This window comes from Triturus cristatus, chromosome 3_2 (assembly GCF_964204655.1).
Source record: "Triturus cristatus chromosome 3_2, aTriCri1.1, whole genome shotgun sequence".
In the NCBI taxonomy this organism is placed as follows: Eukaryota; Metazoa; Chordata; class Amphibia; order Caudata; family Salamandridae; genus Triturus; species Triturus cristatus.
In genome coordinates this window covers 1,181,873,706-1,181,889,867 of record NC_140584.1, presented here as the reverse complement: position 1 = coordinate 1,181,889,867, position 16,162 = coordinate 1,181,873,706, and the positions used below count along the sequence as shown (strand labels likewise).

The 16,162-nt window shown below is 42.5% G+C and overlaps 1 protein-coding gene across 2 annotated transcripts in view; it reads left to right on the top strand.

Moving 5' to 3' along the window:
- SLC23A3 (solute carrier family 23 member 3) overlaps positions 1–16,162 on the top strand; it is a 339,671-nt gene that overhangs the window by 142,404 nt on the left and 181,105 nt on the right. The window lies entirely within an intron of this gene.

The window sequence follows — 16,162 nt, the reverse complement described above, 5'->3', positions numbered from 1 at the left end:
AATCTGTTTCTTTTGGCAAAATCTTTTCTTCCAAATACGTAATGACATGATTGTATTTTTTCATCACATCTGCTGACGGCGCGCCTATTTTTGGATCCCTAGCATATTCTGTTTCTGGCCAATCAACTGCAATCTTATATTCCACCCACAAATCTGTAGGGACCACAATATCGAACAAACAGGACCTTTGAAACCTTCACAATTCTTTCCACCTACTTATACCACTCAACTGGTTTCTCGCTCAACCTCGAGAAATCATTTGTAAAGGACAACATACCCTGTCTACTCCAGGGGACATGTACATAGGAAAAGCCAACGCATCTGCCTCATTCTTTTCCTTTTCCATCATTGGGTAAATAGGCATTACCACTGTAGTATCTTCTTTCTTTTTAGACCATCTGTCTTCCCATCTTTCTATCTCTCCACATTGCTTCATCAGGGCTGTTATTAACTCCTTAATTTGCAGTCTTTTCTAGAGGAATTCAGACTCTTCAAATCTTTGTCACTAAAATCCAATCAATAGGTTTTCTGTAAAGCCTTAGACTTACCTACATACATCTCATATTTCTGAGCTCCCCCAGCAAATCTCTCATGGGTATTTATCGCTTTGCGGGTTATATCTTTACACATAAATAATAATTCCTCATCGCAATATTTTGCTAGTCTCTCCGGACTAATGGTTACCAATATAATTTCTTCTAATTCCACTTTTAATTTTCTCACATCTATATTCATGCTATAATTTGCATGTCTCTAATCCAAAATCAAGTTCTTCTGGGGTGGCCCTATCAAAGTACTCGTTTCCGATCTATGTGAGACTCCTCTAATCTCGCCTAGCTTCAACATTACTCGTGAATCTATTTTCTGACTACCCATTTGCAAAACTCTCCCAGTAATCATTTGCTGTCCTCTACTTGGCGTTTCAAGAGCCTTCTCTGTAATACTTATTAATAGCTCAATTCCTCTTTCCGTGGTGGAATTCTTTCTATTACACCCTTCTGAAATAATCTCATGAGTTTCTACTCTAACTGGTTTACCCATTGTTCCCTGATCTCTCACACTCTCTCTCGCTCCAGATAAAGTATGTATATTCCCTCCAGTTTCATTTGGGACTGCTATTGCATGGATCTGTGAAACTCCTCATCCAGTCTGATAAAGAGGTACAACTGGACCAATTGTTACAGGGACTGATAATGTACCAGGATTATTTGTCATGACTATATTGGAAAATCCTGCTCTCTCAGGGGTATAATTTTCATCTAAGAATATTCTTTTATGAACTGGAATAAAATCTTCATGTGGGGCTTCTGGTATTAAACCTACAAACAGATTGGTCTCTGAATTATTCTGTTCTTCATTGTAGGGTGGGGGTCTATTCAGCAAAAGTTCACTCAATAACTCATCATCAATATATTCTAGATTCTCCTCTGCACCAGGGAGTACTTGAACATTTGGTCCTCTATATGTTTCCTCATTTCCTTACATTTTTCGCCTTCCTTTTGTTCTGCTACCATTACCGGACACATTCGGGCTCCCAAAGCAACATCTTGTCTCCATATCTTTTTCTGGGAATCTCATTTTGCCTGTTCAGATTGATTTATTGTATTTCTATATCCTCCCTTGACATTTCTCTTTTTCTCTCCGATGGGTTTCCTGCTCCCACTCTTCAAGGGCTTCATATTGGTTGGGCCTACGGCTAGGTTTCAAATCATTCATCTGGCTTCTCAAATTTCCTTAAATTCTAACATTAGATGTCCTTTACTGTGAAAACGCTAAGGGACCATCTTTCTCACTGTATTTTATTCAATTCTCTAACCAAGTAAAAGTGTGATATCCTCACTCTAATGAGATCTGCAGAGCAGGTGTTCTTTCCAAAGCCACAGGAACTCCTTCTCTTGCTGATATCGGCTCATCTTTTCATATTAAAGCTTTTAACAACTTGAAAAATGTCATGATTTCTTTCCCCTAACTCAATCTGTTGTTCAAACCGCTAATTTCTCTTCCATATTATTGTTTTCTACTTCCAATCACTGTTCGTTCTCGTCCACCAATACCAGCGGGGCTTCACACCAACCACCAATACCAGCGCACACTTTCTGAAGTCAGTCTAAGTCCTCGCTGCAACTGATCCTCCCTTCACAATTTATTAGTCTTTGCTTTCGTCCTTTTAATACAAACTTCACATAATAATACAATATAAAACATCTTTGCTCAACTAAAAGAATTATAGTTAACCACTCATTCAGAAAATCTCATTAGCTTCCTGTGAAAACCTCGACCAGCGCGATTTCTCTCTCATTAAGTAAAAATTCTTAAGATCTCTCCTGGTGCGCTACCTGAAGAAATCTCAACAATTCCAACTTGTCATGCATCAAGTTCCATTTCTCAGTACCGGCAATGACGTCTCACACACAGTACTCACAAAACAGCAGACAAACACACTTACAGGCACATGCATCAAGTAAAATACCGGTCGCAAACGGGCAGATTCTCAGAATCTGACCCTTTGCTCCCGGTATTTTTGCATTTGGGATGCATCATCCCAAATGCAAAAATCGCTATTTAAGGAATCTCAAAATTGGGATTCCTTAAATAGCGATTGCATTTAAGGAATCCCTAATTGAGATTCCTTAAATGCAATGCATTACAGTTTAAAAAATAGCGATTTCGCTATTAGCGTGAGCAAATTACCATGAGGCTGGACCTCATGGTAATTTGCGAAAACTTAGAAAAATGCACTTATTTGCATTTTTCTAAGTTTCATGTTGCCCACACACATGCCCTTAGAGCATGTGTGTATTTAACATTTGTGCAGAGTGAACATACATGGGTGCAATAGGGTGTCATTTTGACACCCTTGCACCATCGAAATTGCGGGAGCAATTTGCGAGTACCTACTGGTACTCGCAAATTGCTCCCGCAATCTCTAATTCATTCCTATGGGCCTGGAGGCCCATAGGAATGAATGGGAAGACATTCCTTAATTGCGACTCGCAATTTGCTAGTCGCAATTAAGGAATTTGTGGGAATCGCTATTTCTTTAGCGATTCCTACATGCATAGGGTTTTGCTATTCCTTAATTGCGATTCCTTAATAATCGCTATTAAGGAATCGCAAAACCCTATGATGATGCATGTGCCTGTTAGTGTATGCTACACTAAGACTGCCCGTAGGCTTATTTGGAGATCTTAGGCCTCGACTGACCCGTACTCACCTAGGCCTCAACAGATCTAATTCAATACAACATAGACATACAATTTTCACAAAACGACAATTTTCTGTGATCAATAGTCCATTTTAGCCTTTTCGTCAATGTCAAAACTTCATCACCTGTCAAAGCCCTACTATTCTCTTACACTACTATAAAAACCCAACACTCTTTAATCACGCCTCTCAATATCCTAGCTTAATTAGTCACATTAACCATTCTCTGCTACAGAAAACGGATGCAGCGGAAAGCTGGGCAGGCAATTGTTTTTATTATACCTGTATTATATACATATATATATTCACTGAAAAAACATAGGTTTCAGACACGTTATAGTTTGAAATTAGCATTTAAAAATCCTTTAAATTCACTGAAAAAACCATAGGTTTCAGGGGTGTTATAGTTAGCTGGACATTTCACTCGTATAAAAACCATTGAAATTCCCCCGTTATAGTTAGTTCAGCTAACTAGAACTCGCGCGCCCGCAATGCACTGCTGATGACGTCACATATTACATCACTCATGACATGGTCAGTGACATCACTCATGACATCTCTCAAATGACATCACTGATGACATCATCCAGTGAATGTGTGTTTTTCTGAAAATTAAATATGTTTTATATATGTATATCTCAAGGTCGATGGAAGAATAAATGGGTATATAAGTGTCTAAATGGATGATTTTTTTGTGTGAAAAATTGATTGTACAACTGACTGATTAAGTGTATCTTCGTGAATACATGGGTTAGTGAGTAATCTTTAAATATGTAAATATCTGTATCAGTCTCTCACTTTGTGTATAAGTGCCTGCATGGGTTGGCCAGTAGCTACATGCGTGTCTATATGGGTTATTAGTTGGTTTTTTGAGTATCAGTATGAGTGTCTGAATGTCTGTATGGTTCGGTGGGGGGTATTACTTAGTGCATAGATGCATGAATGAGTGACTCACTGTTTGTATGTGTTGAAGACAGCATGTATGCAGGACTGTATGGGTGGATGAGTGTGTGTATGGGTGTGTTAGTGAGTGAATGACTGTCTCAATAGTGTCTTTATGAGTAACTACATATGTTTTAAACTAGTATATGTGAGTATTGGTGTATATAAGTGAGTATATGTGAGAGATTGAAAGAGTTCCTGTATAAATTAGTATGTGTTTCTATAAGTGATTGCTTAAGAGAGTAAGTATGTGTAAGTTTCTGTAGAAGTAAGTGTGGTGGTGAGTGTATAACTGTATATGCAAGTAAATGGATGTTTGATTCTTTATTAGCATGAGTGACTATGTGTGTGAGTAACTCTATGAATGAGTGGCGGTGTGTAACAGGATGTATAGGTGTATGAGTACATATGGTGAGTGAGTACATGTATGAGTGACTATATAGGACTGTTGGTGAATTAATTGATGTGTATGTAGTTCTTGGAATTACTGAATAGGTTGTTGTAACTGGTATTGGTATGTCCATTTTTAAAAAATATTTTAGTTTCTATTTTTGAATGTGTGCATCAAAGGTTATATTAGGGTGAGAGGAGGTCTGCCACTCTATCACAAGGATGATGTCATGAGTGATATCATTTGAGATGTCATCAGTGATGTCACTGACCATGTCATGAGTGATGCAATATGTGACGTCATCAGCAGTACATTGCGGGCGCGTGAGTTATAGTTAGCTGAACTAACTATAACGGGGGAATTTCAATGGTTTTGTACGAGTGAAATGTCCAGCTAACTATAACACCCCTGAAACCTATGTTTTTTTCAGTGAATTTCTAAGGTTTTTTAAATGCTAATTTCTAACTATAACGTGTCTGAAACCTATGTTTTCTTCAGTGAATTTCATAGGTTTTTTAAATGCTAGTTTCTAACTATGCCTACAGAGGTAGGACATGTGAAGAAAGAAGAAAAAACGCAGGAAGAAACAAGACGTGCAGAAAGAACAAACAGAGGAGCAGAAAGAAGCCATGTTGCAAAATCATCCTGTACCCTCAACTTTTTCAGACGGGTACTGGTGGTAACTGAGTCTGACTAACCAGTCCTAGAGCCAGTGCTATGTTAAAAGACACTTAGAATACAGTTAAAACAACTACATACACTAGGGAACACTATGCGTTGAGGGGTCCCCCTGTGATTAGCATGACCTCCTGTGTAAGCCCCTAGTATATAATAGGGCAGGGGGATCAAAACTACCTCCTAAAACGCGCCACGGGGTGTGTTTGCACCCTGGTGAAGGGAGGGGGGGGGGGGCCCTGAGATGACATGTGTGCAAACACGACCTGTGGGCGTTTTAAGTTGGGGAATTAATTCCTCTTTAATCCTGAGGGTCCCTGGGGGCAACTAGCCCACCATGTACCTCCAGTATGCGCCAGAGAGCTACATTGCAGAGAGGTGATCAGAGGCCACACCCCTTTTTACAACACTCTGCAACGCAGCTCCATTGCGCTTACCTGGTGGGCTAGTTGGCCCCCAGGGACCCTCAGGATTGAAGATGAATTAATTCCCCAACTTAAAACGCATGACAGGGTGTGCTTGCACACATGTCAACTCAGGCCCCGTACCCTTTCTTCACCACTGTGCAAACGCGCCCCATGGCGCATTTTAAGTTGGGGTATTAACTCCTCTGGAATCCTGAGGGTCCCTGGGGTGCAACTAGCCCACCAGGTACCTCCATTATGCGCCACAGAGCTGCATTGCAGAGAGGTGTAAAAAGGGGCATGGCCTCAGAACACCTCTCTGCAACGCAGCTCCCTGGCGCATACTGGAGGTTCCTGGTGGGCTAGTTGGCCCCCAGGGACCCCCAGTATTCAAGGGGAATTAGTTCCCCAACTGCAAACACGCCAGAGGGCGTGTTTGCAGAGTGCTGCAAGTAGGGGGCGTGGCCTCCGGCGTGATGCTGGTTGTTTTTATTTTTAAGAAGGGGGGCTGTGTAGCCCCCTTTCTTTTCCTAATATTATTGGTCCTGGAGACCCCATCCCCCAGGACCTGCCCCCTATTTTATTATTATTTTTTTTTAATATGGAAGGGGGCCGCGTGGCCCCCTCCAGAGGCCATAATAGGCCCCGGGGACCCCATCCCCCGGGGCATGGCCATTTTTAAAAATTTTAATATGGATTTGGAGGGGGTCTGCCTTGCCCCCCTCCTCAGGCCCTTTATGGCCCCGGGGATCCCATCCCCCGGGGCCGTCCTTTGTTTTTTCTTTTTTTAAAATTTTGTGTAGGGGGGCCGTGTTGCCCCCCTCCCGGGCCACTAATAGCCCCGGGGACCCCATCCCCCGGGGCTGGCCCTCTCCGTTGGGGACCGTGCGGGGTTCCCGATCCCCCCACGGTCCCGCCGGCTCCCCGCCTCCTGCAGGAGCCGGCATTGCTTTTCCATATGGGGAGCTACTAAGATGCAGCTCCCCATGTGGAAAAGCAATCTCCTTTGGTATTTGGAGTATTTGGAAGAGAGAGCAGGTTTCCTGCTGTCTCTTCCAAATACCGAAGCAGAGTTTGCTATGGCAGGGCGGGAGCCGTGAGGCTCCCGCCCTGCCATAGCAAACTACAGTGTCCAGGGGGTGGGCACCCTGGGACACTGCAGGAGCCGGCCCTGGGGGGTGGCGGTCCCCAGGGCCATCATTAGCTCCAGTGGGGGCGTGCGGCCCCCCTCCCACTTAATTCAAAGCCCCGGGGGGTAGTGGTCCCTGGGGTTTGGGGGTCCGTAACGGACCCCTATTTTAAATATTTAGTGCCCCGGGGAGGTGGCGGTCCCCGGGGCATGTGGGAGGGCTCAAGCACCCCCACACAGGTAGTTTATTCCTTTTAAAACAAGCCCTGGGGGGTGGTGGTCCCCGGGGCTGCGGGGGGGCCATGAGCCCCCCGCAAATATTGAAATAAAGCCCCGGGGGTGGTGGTCCCTGGGGGGACTTTGAGCTCCCCCACCCATTTGTTTTTGTAGCCCCGGATGGTGGCGGTCCCCGGGGCTGGGGGGCCCCTACGGGCCCCCCATTACATTAAATATAGTGCCCTGGGACCTGGCCTCCCCCGGGGGCTAAATACTAACGAAGCGCGCTTCGTTTTTTTTTCTCTCGGCAGGATCCACGCACCCTGCGCGGATTTTGCTTGTGGGACCCCCTAAGCAGGCCTAGGGGCTTAGGGTATTTCTAACCTGCCCCCTTTTTGCATTTTGCGCACTTGTTTTCCTGATTTCTTGTGCTTCGGTTCTACCGAGGCACAAGATGGCTGTCAACACTTCCTGGTTTGGAGTGTTGACAGCCAATTAGCATAAAGCTCGCGCTCGGGAGGATCCGTGGCCCTAGATTTTGGTTTTGAATTTCTCAGCAACGGATTTACACCATTTAACAAAAAGGGTTCTTTCTGAACCAAGAACTACCTCTTTGCCAAATTTGGTGTAATTCCGTTCAGCAGTTCGGGCTGTAGCCGTGTCTAAAGTTTCCTATGAGAAATTGCATGGAGAAAACACGTTTTGAGACCTCCCTTTTTTCTCGGCCCCCACTTGACGAATCAACCCGAAACTTTCCGGATAGGAGCGGACCGGAGCGCCCCACGAGTTTTCAAAATTTCACGAAGATTCGTCAACCAGCGCTAAAGTTATTGGAAATAGAATGTTGTAAATTTCCTACGGAAAATAGGTCCTAACTATAACTACCTACTGGCAACCGCCAGTAGGTAGTATATATATATATATATATATATATATATATGTTCACTGAAAAACCATAGGTTTCAGGCACGTTATAGTTAGAAATTAGCATTTAAAAAACCTTAGAAATTCACTGAAAAAACCATGGGTTTTAGGGAAAGTTATAGTTAGTTGGACATTTCACTCGTACAAAACCAGTGTAATTCCCCCGTTATAGTTAGTTCAGCTAACTATAACTCGCGCCCCCGCAATGCACTGCTAATGACGTCACATATTACATCACTCATGACATGGTCAGTGACCTCACTGATGACATCTCAAATAACATCACTGATGACATCATCCAGTGAGTGTGTGTTTCTGTAAAGTTGAAATATGTTTAATATATATAGGGAAAGGCGTATTGAAGAATGAGTGGGTGTATAAGTGCCTAAATGGTTGATTTAGTAGGTGCGTGACTGACTCTATATGCGAGTGATTAAACGTACCTTACTGAATGCATGGGTTACTGACAAAACTGTGTGAATGTCTGTATGCGTCTGTCTATTGGTGTGTATGCGGCTGCATGGGTTTGTGAATAGCTACATGAATGTCTATATGAGTTATTGATTGGTTGTCTGACTATCTGTATCGGTGCCTGAGTGTTTGTGTGGGTGGGGTGTGTGTGACTGTGCATAGATGTGTGAGTGGGTGATTCACTGGGTGAATGGTTTCAAGAGTGCATCTGTGATGGACGGTATGGGTGGGTGAGTGTGTATATGGGTGTGTTAGTGAGTGAATGTATATCTCAGTAATAAATGTGTGAGTAACTACAAATGTGAAAGGCAGTATATATGTGTGTCAGAGTATATAAATCGCTATAAGTGAGAGTGTGTGATTATGAGAGTAGCTGTATGGATGAGTGTGTGCTTGTATCAGTGATTGTATAAGAGTGCAAGAATGTGCTAGTATTTGTATGAGTAAGTGATCTGGTGTGTGTATAACTGTATAGGTGAGTAAATGGGAGTGTGATTAATTATTTCCATGACTGACTAGGTGAGTGAGTACCTCTATGGATGAGTGCCGGTGTGTGAGTGTCTATATAGATGTATGAGTGCATATGATAGTCTTGTACTGAGTGACCGTAAGTATGAGTGATTGTACGGGTGAGTGAGTGGATGTGTGTGTGGACCTAAGAATCAGTGAGTGGGTTATTGGTGTTGGAGTGTCAGTGGTTTTGAGAATGGCCATCTGTAATTTAGAGTGGGTGTATCAAAGGTTATATTAGGGTGTGAGAAGATGCATCAATTTATTACATGGATGAAGTCATCAGTGATGTCATTTGAGATGTCATCAGTGATGTCACTGACCATGTCATGAGTGATGTAATATGTGACTAACTTTAACTTTCCCTAAAACCTATGTTTTTTTCAGTGAATTTCTAAGGTTTTTAAAATGCTAATTCCTAACTATAACGTGCCTGAAACCTATGTTTTTTTCAGTGAATTTCAAAGGTTTTTTAAATGATAATGTTTAAACATATTAATTGTTATATTTAGTTTTTTAATACTGTTTTTCTACATTTTTTAAACTATTTTTACCTATTTTTTTTAAATTACATTACATATTTTTAATGTAAAAAATGTTTTCAAGAATATTCAACCTCTAATATTGTTTTTTTAAATTTTATATTTTGTAAAATATATTTATAATATTTTTTGTGTTGTTTTTTTCCATTTTTTTTGGAGTCGCGCACCCAACGTAAGATGAGTCGTGCACCCAACGTGTTAAAGTCGTGCACCCAACGCGCAGGAGTCGCGCACCCAATGCGTGCACACCAGGGGGCCGCACTGAGCGCCGTGCTGGGTGCGCGACTCCTAATTTGCCCATAAATTTTTTTTTAGCACCTATCACTAATTTCTATTCTCCCTGGGGCCTATATACAACGTTGGGGACCGTGGGGGGAGCCCCAATGCCCCTACGGTCCCAGCCGGCTCCCCGCGTCCTTCGGGAGCCGGCATTGCTTTTCCACACAGGGAGCTGCTAACATGCAGCTCCCCCTGTGGAAAAGCAATATGGTTTGCATTTTGAAAGAGAGAGCAGATTTCCCTGCTCTCTCTTTCAAAATCCAAACCAAGTTTGCTATGACAGGGCGGGAGCCTCGGCTCCCACCCTGCCGTAGCAAACAGCAGTGTCCCGGGGGTGGGCATCCCGAGACACTGCAGGAGCTGGCCCTGGGGGGTGGGGGTCCCCAGGGCCATTGACGGCTCCAGGAGGGAGGCCACGTGGCCCCCCTCCCACAATATAAAAAGCCCCGGGGTGGTGGTCCCCGGGGTTTGGGGCGGCCTTTGAGCCCCCTCCACCCATTTTTTTGAAAGCCACGGGGGTAGTGGTTCCCGGGGCTGGGGGGGGGCCTTTGAGCCCCCCCCACCCATTTATTTTGTAACCCCGGGGGGTGGCGGTCCCCAGGGCTGGGATCTAATTTAATATTTTTGCCCCCGGAATTTGCCCCCCCGGGGGCTAATTATTAAAGAAGCGCTGGAGCCCGCGCTTCGTTTTATTTATATTTTTACCGCAGGATCAGCGCACTCTGCACGCATTTTGTCATTTTTTCAAAAACAAAAAAATGGGGGCTCCTGGGGGTCCTTGTGGGACCCCCTAAGCAGGTCTAGAGGATCAGGGTATTTCTACCCTGCCTCCTTTATACGTTTTGCACACTTGATCCACTGATTTCTTGAGCCTCGCTTCTACCGAGGTCCAAAATGTCTGCCAAAAATTCCTGGTTTGGAGTGTTGACAGCTAGTTGACAGCCAATTAGCATGCAGCTCGTGATCGGGAGGGTGCGCGCTGGGTGCGCATAGGGTGCGCGGATCCCCCGAGGCCATAGATATATATGTGATATTACTTTTTATTTTCTCAGCAACTACTCAAGGGATTAACACCATTTAACCAAAAGGCATGAGTGTGAACCAAGAGCTACCTCTTTGCCAAATTTGGTGTAATTCCGTTCAGCAGTTCGGGCTGTAGCTGCGATTAAAGGTTCCTATGGAAAATTGAATGGGGAAAACACGTTTTGGGCCCCCGCTTGACGAATCACCCCAAGACTTTCAGGATAGGAGCGTACCGGAGCGCCCCACCAGTTTTGACAATTTTGTGAAGATTCGTCAACCGGCGCCAAAGTTATTCCAAATGGAATGTTGCAGATTTCCTATGGATAATAGGTCCTAACTATAACTACCCACTGGCGACTGCCAGTAGGTGATATATATATATATATATATATGTTTTCCAAAAGGTTGCTATCCAAGATGTCGAATAACTACCAGCGGCACACCCAGGGACGAGTTCAATAAAGATTTATTGCCTCAAAAACACAACAGTACGACGCGTTTCGACGAAGCCTTTGTCAAGCAAGTGACCTGTGCCCAACTCCCCGTTGAAATAGGGGGGTTACGGTTTGTCGACAGAAAGGAAATACTTTCAAAATGAAGGACCTTTGGGAAAACAGACTAAGATCATCGCTTAAGAAGTATATACATAATATAAATTCGGTACATAGAAAATACAATGCATTGGTTTGAAAAAACAATAATATGCTTACATAAGCAATGGCTCTGAGAAAAACAAATAATTACATTTCTTTACTTGACTCGCGAGTACTCCATAGCGCATATTCTGATCCATTCTAATAAATCGCTAAATTCATGTCAAGCGGTAAGAGCCACATAAATGTCAAAATAATGGGTAATGTACCCGTTTCAACCAACATCATATCTTGTCATATGTCCAAAATCAAGGGTAATGTACCCAAATTACATACATCATTGAGATGCGAGAGTGCGAAGTTAGTACCCCAATATAGAGCCGATAAATTCAGAAAGCAATAGTTCATCATAAACTAAATACCATGAATTCCGAATGCATTTGTACGTGATACATATAAGCAGGATTACAAATATTCACAATAGAAAATTTATGTAAATTGATTGATAATAAAGTCATAATCCTGTACTATCACAAAACATTTCAGTTGAATGCATAAACCGTCAACATAATTCATGGGTTCCAGAAGGGGCGCAGGTAAGCTACTGTTGTAAGTGCGATTTTTTGTGAATTAATAATGTGAAAAATATGGATAAAAATCAAATGAAGTGAAAGAAAGTGTAATGAATTGTAATGGTAATTACATTAAAAAAAGAGACGAGGAGAAAAGTGACCCCGGGTAAGGTTAAATGCAGTCAATTATAGCAAGAAACCAATACTACACTATTCCTAGTGCGGATGGCCAAGGGTCGTTTGTTAGAAACTAATTTCCGGATCCCATGGCCAAAACTCATATGGGGTCACTATCTCAACGAATCTGACATAAAAACGTGATGCAGCAAATGCTGAGACACCATACAGGCAGAACGGAAGGTGGAGACCAAAGATGGAATTATCTGTGGCCAATGTGAGTTGCTAGCTCCTCCCCATAATTCATGCCAAATGGGATTTTGGTGTTAAGATCTATGATGTATTTAGATTCTGTAATGCGCAGGAGTTTCTCTCGGTCCCCTCCTCTTGGGTGTGGTGGAATTCTGTCAATACCATAGAACCTAATTAGATCCGCATTCCCCTGATGTTTTTCTTGAAAGTGTCTTGCGACTGGGTAATTGAGATCAATGTTAGTGACTGCCCTCATATGTTGTAATACTCGCAATTTCAGTTGTAATTTTGTGCTCCCTACGTATCTTAGGCCACAAGGACATTCTAAGACGTAGACGCAAAATTCACTTGTGCATGTTATGAATTTATTGATGGTTTTTTGCTTCTTTTTTCTGTTCTGGCCTGTAAAGTAGCTATCTCTATTTGTGCTATTTTTGCAGGCCTGACAGGAATTACATTTCCTGAAACCCTTTGTAGTTTCCAACCAGGTAGGTATACTAGATGTTTGCTGATAGCTGTGAACCAAATGGTCACGAAGTGACTTGGCTTTCCTATACGTAATCGCAGGGGCTTTTTCTACCTCATGGCCAATTACGGGATCCATTTCTATGAGTCCCCAATGCTTTTTCATTGTTCTACGTAATTGATTGGATCTTTGATTAAAGGTGGTGATTAATCTGGGCCTTTGGTTATCGTTGATTACTGTTTTGGTTGAAAAGAGAGCTTCATTACGAGTGAGAGCTTTGACTTTGTCGCTGGCAGATTTAATGACCTTGTATTGATAGCCCCTTTGCCTGATTCTATCTACCATAGTCTGTTGTTCTTTCTCAAAATTGTTGTTGGTACTGCAGTTCCTACGAGCCCGGAGGAACTCCCCATAGGGTATACTATTTTTTAGAGGGGCAGGATGGTTGCTGTTTGCGTGTAATAAGGTATTCCCAGCCGTTTTCTTGCGGAAAAGGCTTGTAGTCATTTTGCCTTCTTGGATGGTGATGGCAACATCAAGAAACTCACAATAGGACTGACTGATGGAGTGGGTGAATCTGAGATGGAGATCGTTTTCCCCCAGTTCTTGGATAAATTCCAGGGCCATGTCAATGGGTCAATCCCAGATCAAGAACAGGTCATCAATATACCTGATCCAGATGGGGATGTGCTCAGTATATTTGTCATTGGCTTCCACCCACACTACACGCTCCTCCCACCAGCCCAGAAAGAGATTTGCCAGGCTGGGGGCAAAACAAGTACCCATCGCAGTTCCTGATTTTTGGCGGTATAGGGTTTTATCAAAAAGAAAGATATTTTCATTAAGGCAGTAGAGCATCATAGTTTTTAACATAGCAGTATGATCCCACAGGGAAATATGTCTTTCTTTTAAGAAATACAGGCATGCTTCAACTCCTTTGGATTGTTCGATACATGTATACGTGTATACAGTAAGCATACATCCAGTGCTATCATGTGGTAACTGTCCTCCCACGTTATGTCGTGAATGCGACGTAAAAAATCTGTGCTATCACGACAGTAGGATCTTAATCTTGTGACATAAGGTGACAAAAAATGATCAAGAAAAATAGAGGATACTATTGGCCTACCTGGTGGTCTAGTGGGATGTTTGTGTATCTTGGGGAGTAGATAAAAGCAGGGAATCCGTGGATTACCAGTTTTTAAAAAAAGATATTCAGCCCTGTCCAACAACCCCATTTCCCACCAGTTCTTCAACAGATCGTGGAATTTTAGAATTGACTTTCTAGATATGTCCCAACCAATCTTTTCATAGCACATGTTATCCGCCAAAAATCAGGAACTGCGATGGGTACTTGTTTTGCCCCCAGCCTGGCAAATCTCTTTCTGGGCTGGTGGGAGGAGCGTGTAGTGTGGGTGGAAGCCAATGACAAATATACTGAGCACATCCCCATCTGGATCAGGTATATTGATGACCTGTTCTTGATCTGGGATGGACCAATTGACATGGCCCTGGAATTTATCCAAGAACTGGGGGAAAACGATCTCCATCTCAGATTCACCCACTCCATCAGTCAGTCCTATTGTGAGTTTCTTGATGTTGCCATCACCATCCAAGAAGGCAAAATGACTACAAGCCTTTTCCGCAAGAAAACGGCTGGGAATACCTTATTACACGCAAACAGCAACCATCCTGCCCCCCTAAAAAATAGTATACCCTATGGGGAGTTCCTCCGGGCTCGTAGGAACTGCAGTACCAACAACAATTTTGAGAAAGAACAACAGACTATGGTAGATAGATTCAGGCAAAGGGGCTATCAATACAAGGTCATTAAATCTGCCAGCGACAAAGTCAAAGCTCTCACTCGTAATGAAGCTCTCTTTTCAACCAAAACAGTAATCAACGATAACCAAAGGCCCAGATTAATCACCACCTTTAATCAAAGATCCAATCAATTACGTAGAACAATGAAAAAGCATTGGGGACTCATAGAAATGGATCCCGTAATTGGCCATGAGGTAGGAAAAGCCCCTGCGATTACGTATAGGAAAGCCAAGTCACTTCGTGACCATTTGGTTCACAGCTATCAGCAAACATCTAGTATACCTACCTGGTTGGAAACTACAAAGGGTTTCACGAAATGTAATTCCTGTAAGGCCTGCAAAAATAGCACAAATAGAGATAGCTACTTTACAGGCCAGAACAGAAAAAAGAAGCAAAAAACCATCAATAAATTCATAACATGCACAAGTGAATTTTGCGTCTACGTCTTAGAATGTCCTTGTGGCCTAAAATACGTAGGGAGCACAAAATTACAACTGAAATTGCGAGTATTACAACATATGAGGGCAGTCACTAACATTGATCTCAATTACCCAGTCGCAAGACACTTTCAAGAAAAACATCAGGGGAATGCGGATCTAATTAGGTTCTATGGTATTGACAGAATTCCACCACACCCAAGAGGAGGGGACCGAGAGAAACTCCTGCGCATTACAGAATCTAAATACATCATAGATCTTAACACCAAAATCCCATTTGGCATGAATTATGGGGAGGAGCTAGCAACTCACATTGGCCACAGATAATTCCATCTTTGGTTTCCACCTTCCGTTCTGCCTGTATGGTGTCTCAGCATTTGCTGCATCACGTTTTTATGTCAGATTCGTTGAGATAGTGACCCCATATGAGTTTTGGCCATGGGATCCGGAAATTAGTTTCTAACAAACGACCCTTGGCCATCCGAACTAGGAATAGTGTAGTATTGGTTTCTTGCTATAATTGACTGCATTTAACCTTACCCGGGGTCACTTTTCTCCTCGTCTCTTTTTTTAATGTAATTACCATTACAATTCATTACACTTTCTTTCACTTCATTTGATTTTTATCCATATTTTTCACATTATTAATTCACAAAAAATCGCACTTACAACAGTAGCTTACCTGCGCCCCTTCTGGAACCCATGAATTATGTTGACGGTTTATGCATTCAACTGAAATGTTTTGTGATAGTACAGGATTATGACTTTATTATCAATCAATTTACATAAATTTTCTATTGTGAATATTTGTAATCCTGCTTATATGTATCACGTACAAATGCATTCGGAATTCATGGTATTTAGTTTATGATGAACTATTGCTTTCTGAATTTATTGGCTCTATATTGGGGTACTAACTTCGCACTCTCGCATCTCAATGATGTATGTAATTTGGGTACATTACCCTTGATTTTGGACATATGACAAGATATGATGTTGGTTGAAACGGGTACATTACCCATTATTTTGACATTTATGTGGCTCTTACCGCTTGACATGAATTTAGCGATTTATTAGAATGGATCAGAATATGCGCTATGGAGTACTCGCGAGTCAAGTAAAGAAATGTAATTATTTGTTTTTCTCAGAGCCATTGCTTATGTAACCATATTATTGTTTTTTCAAACCAAT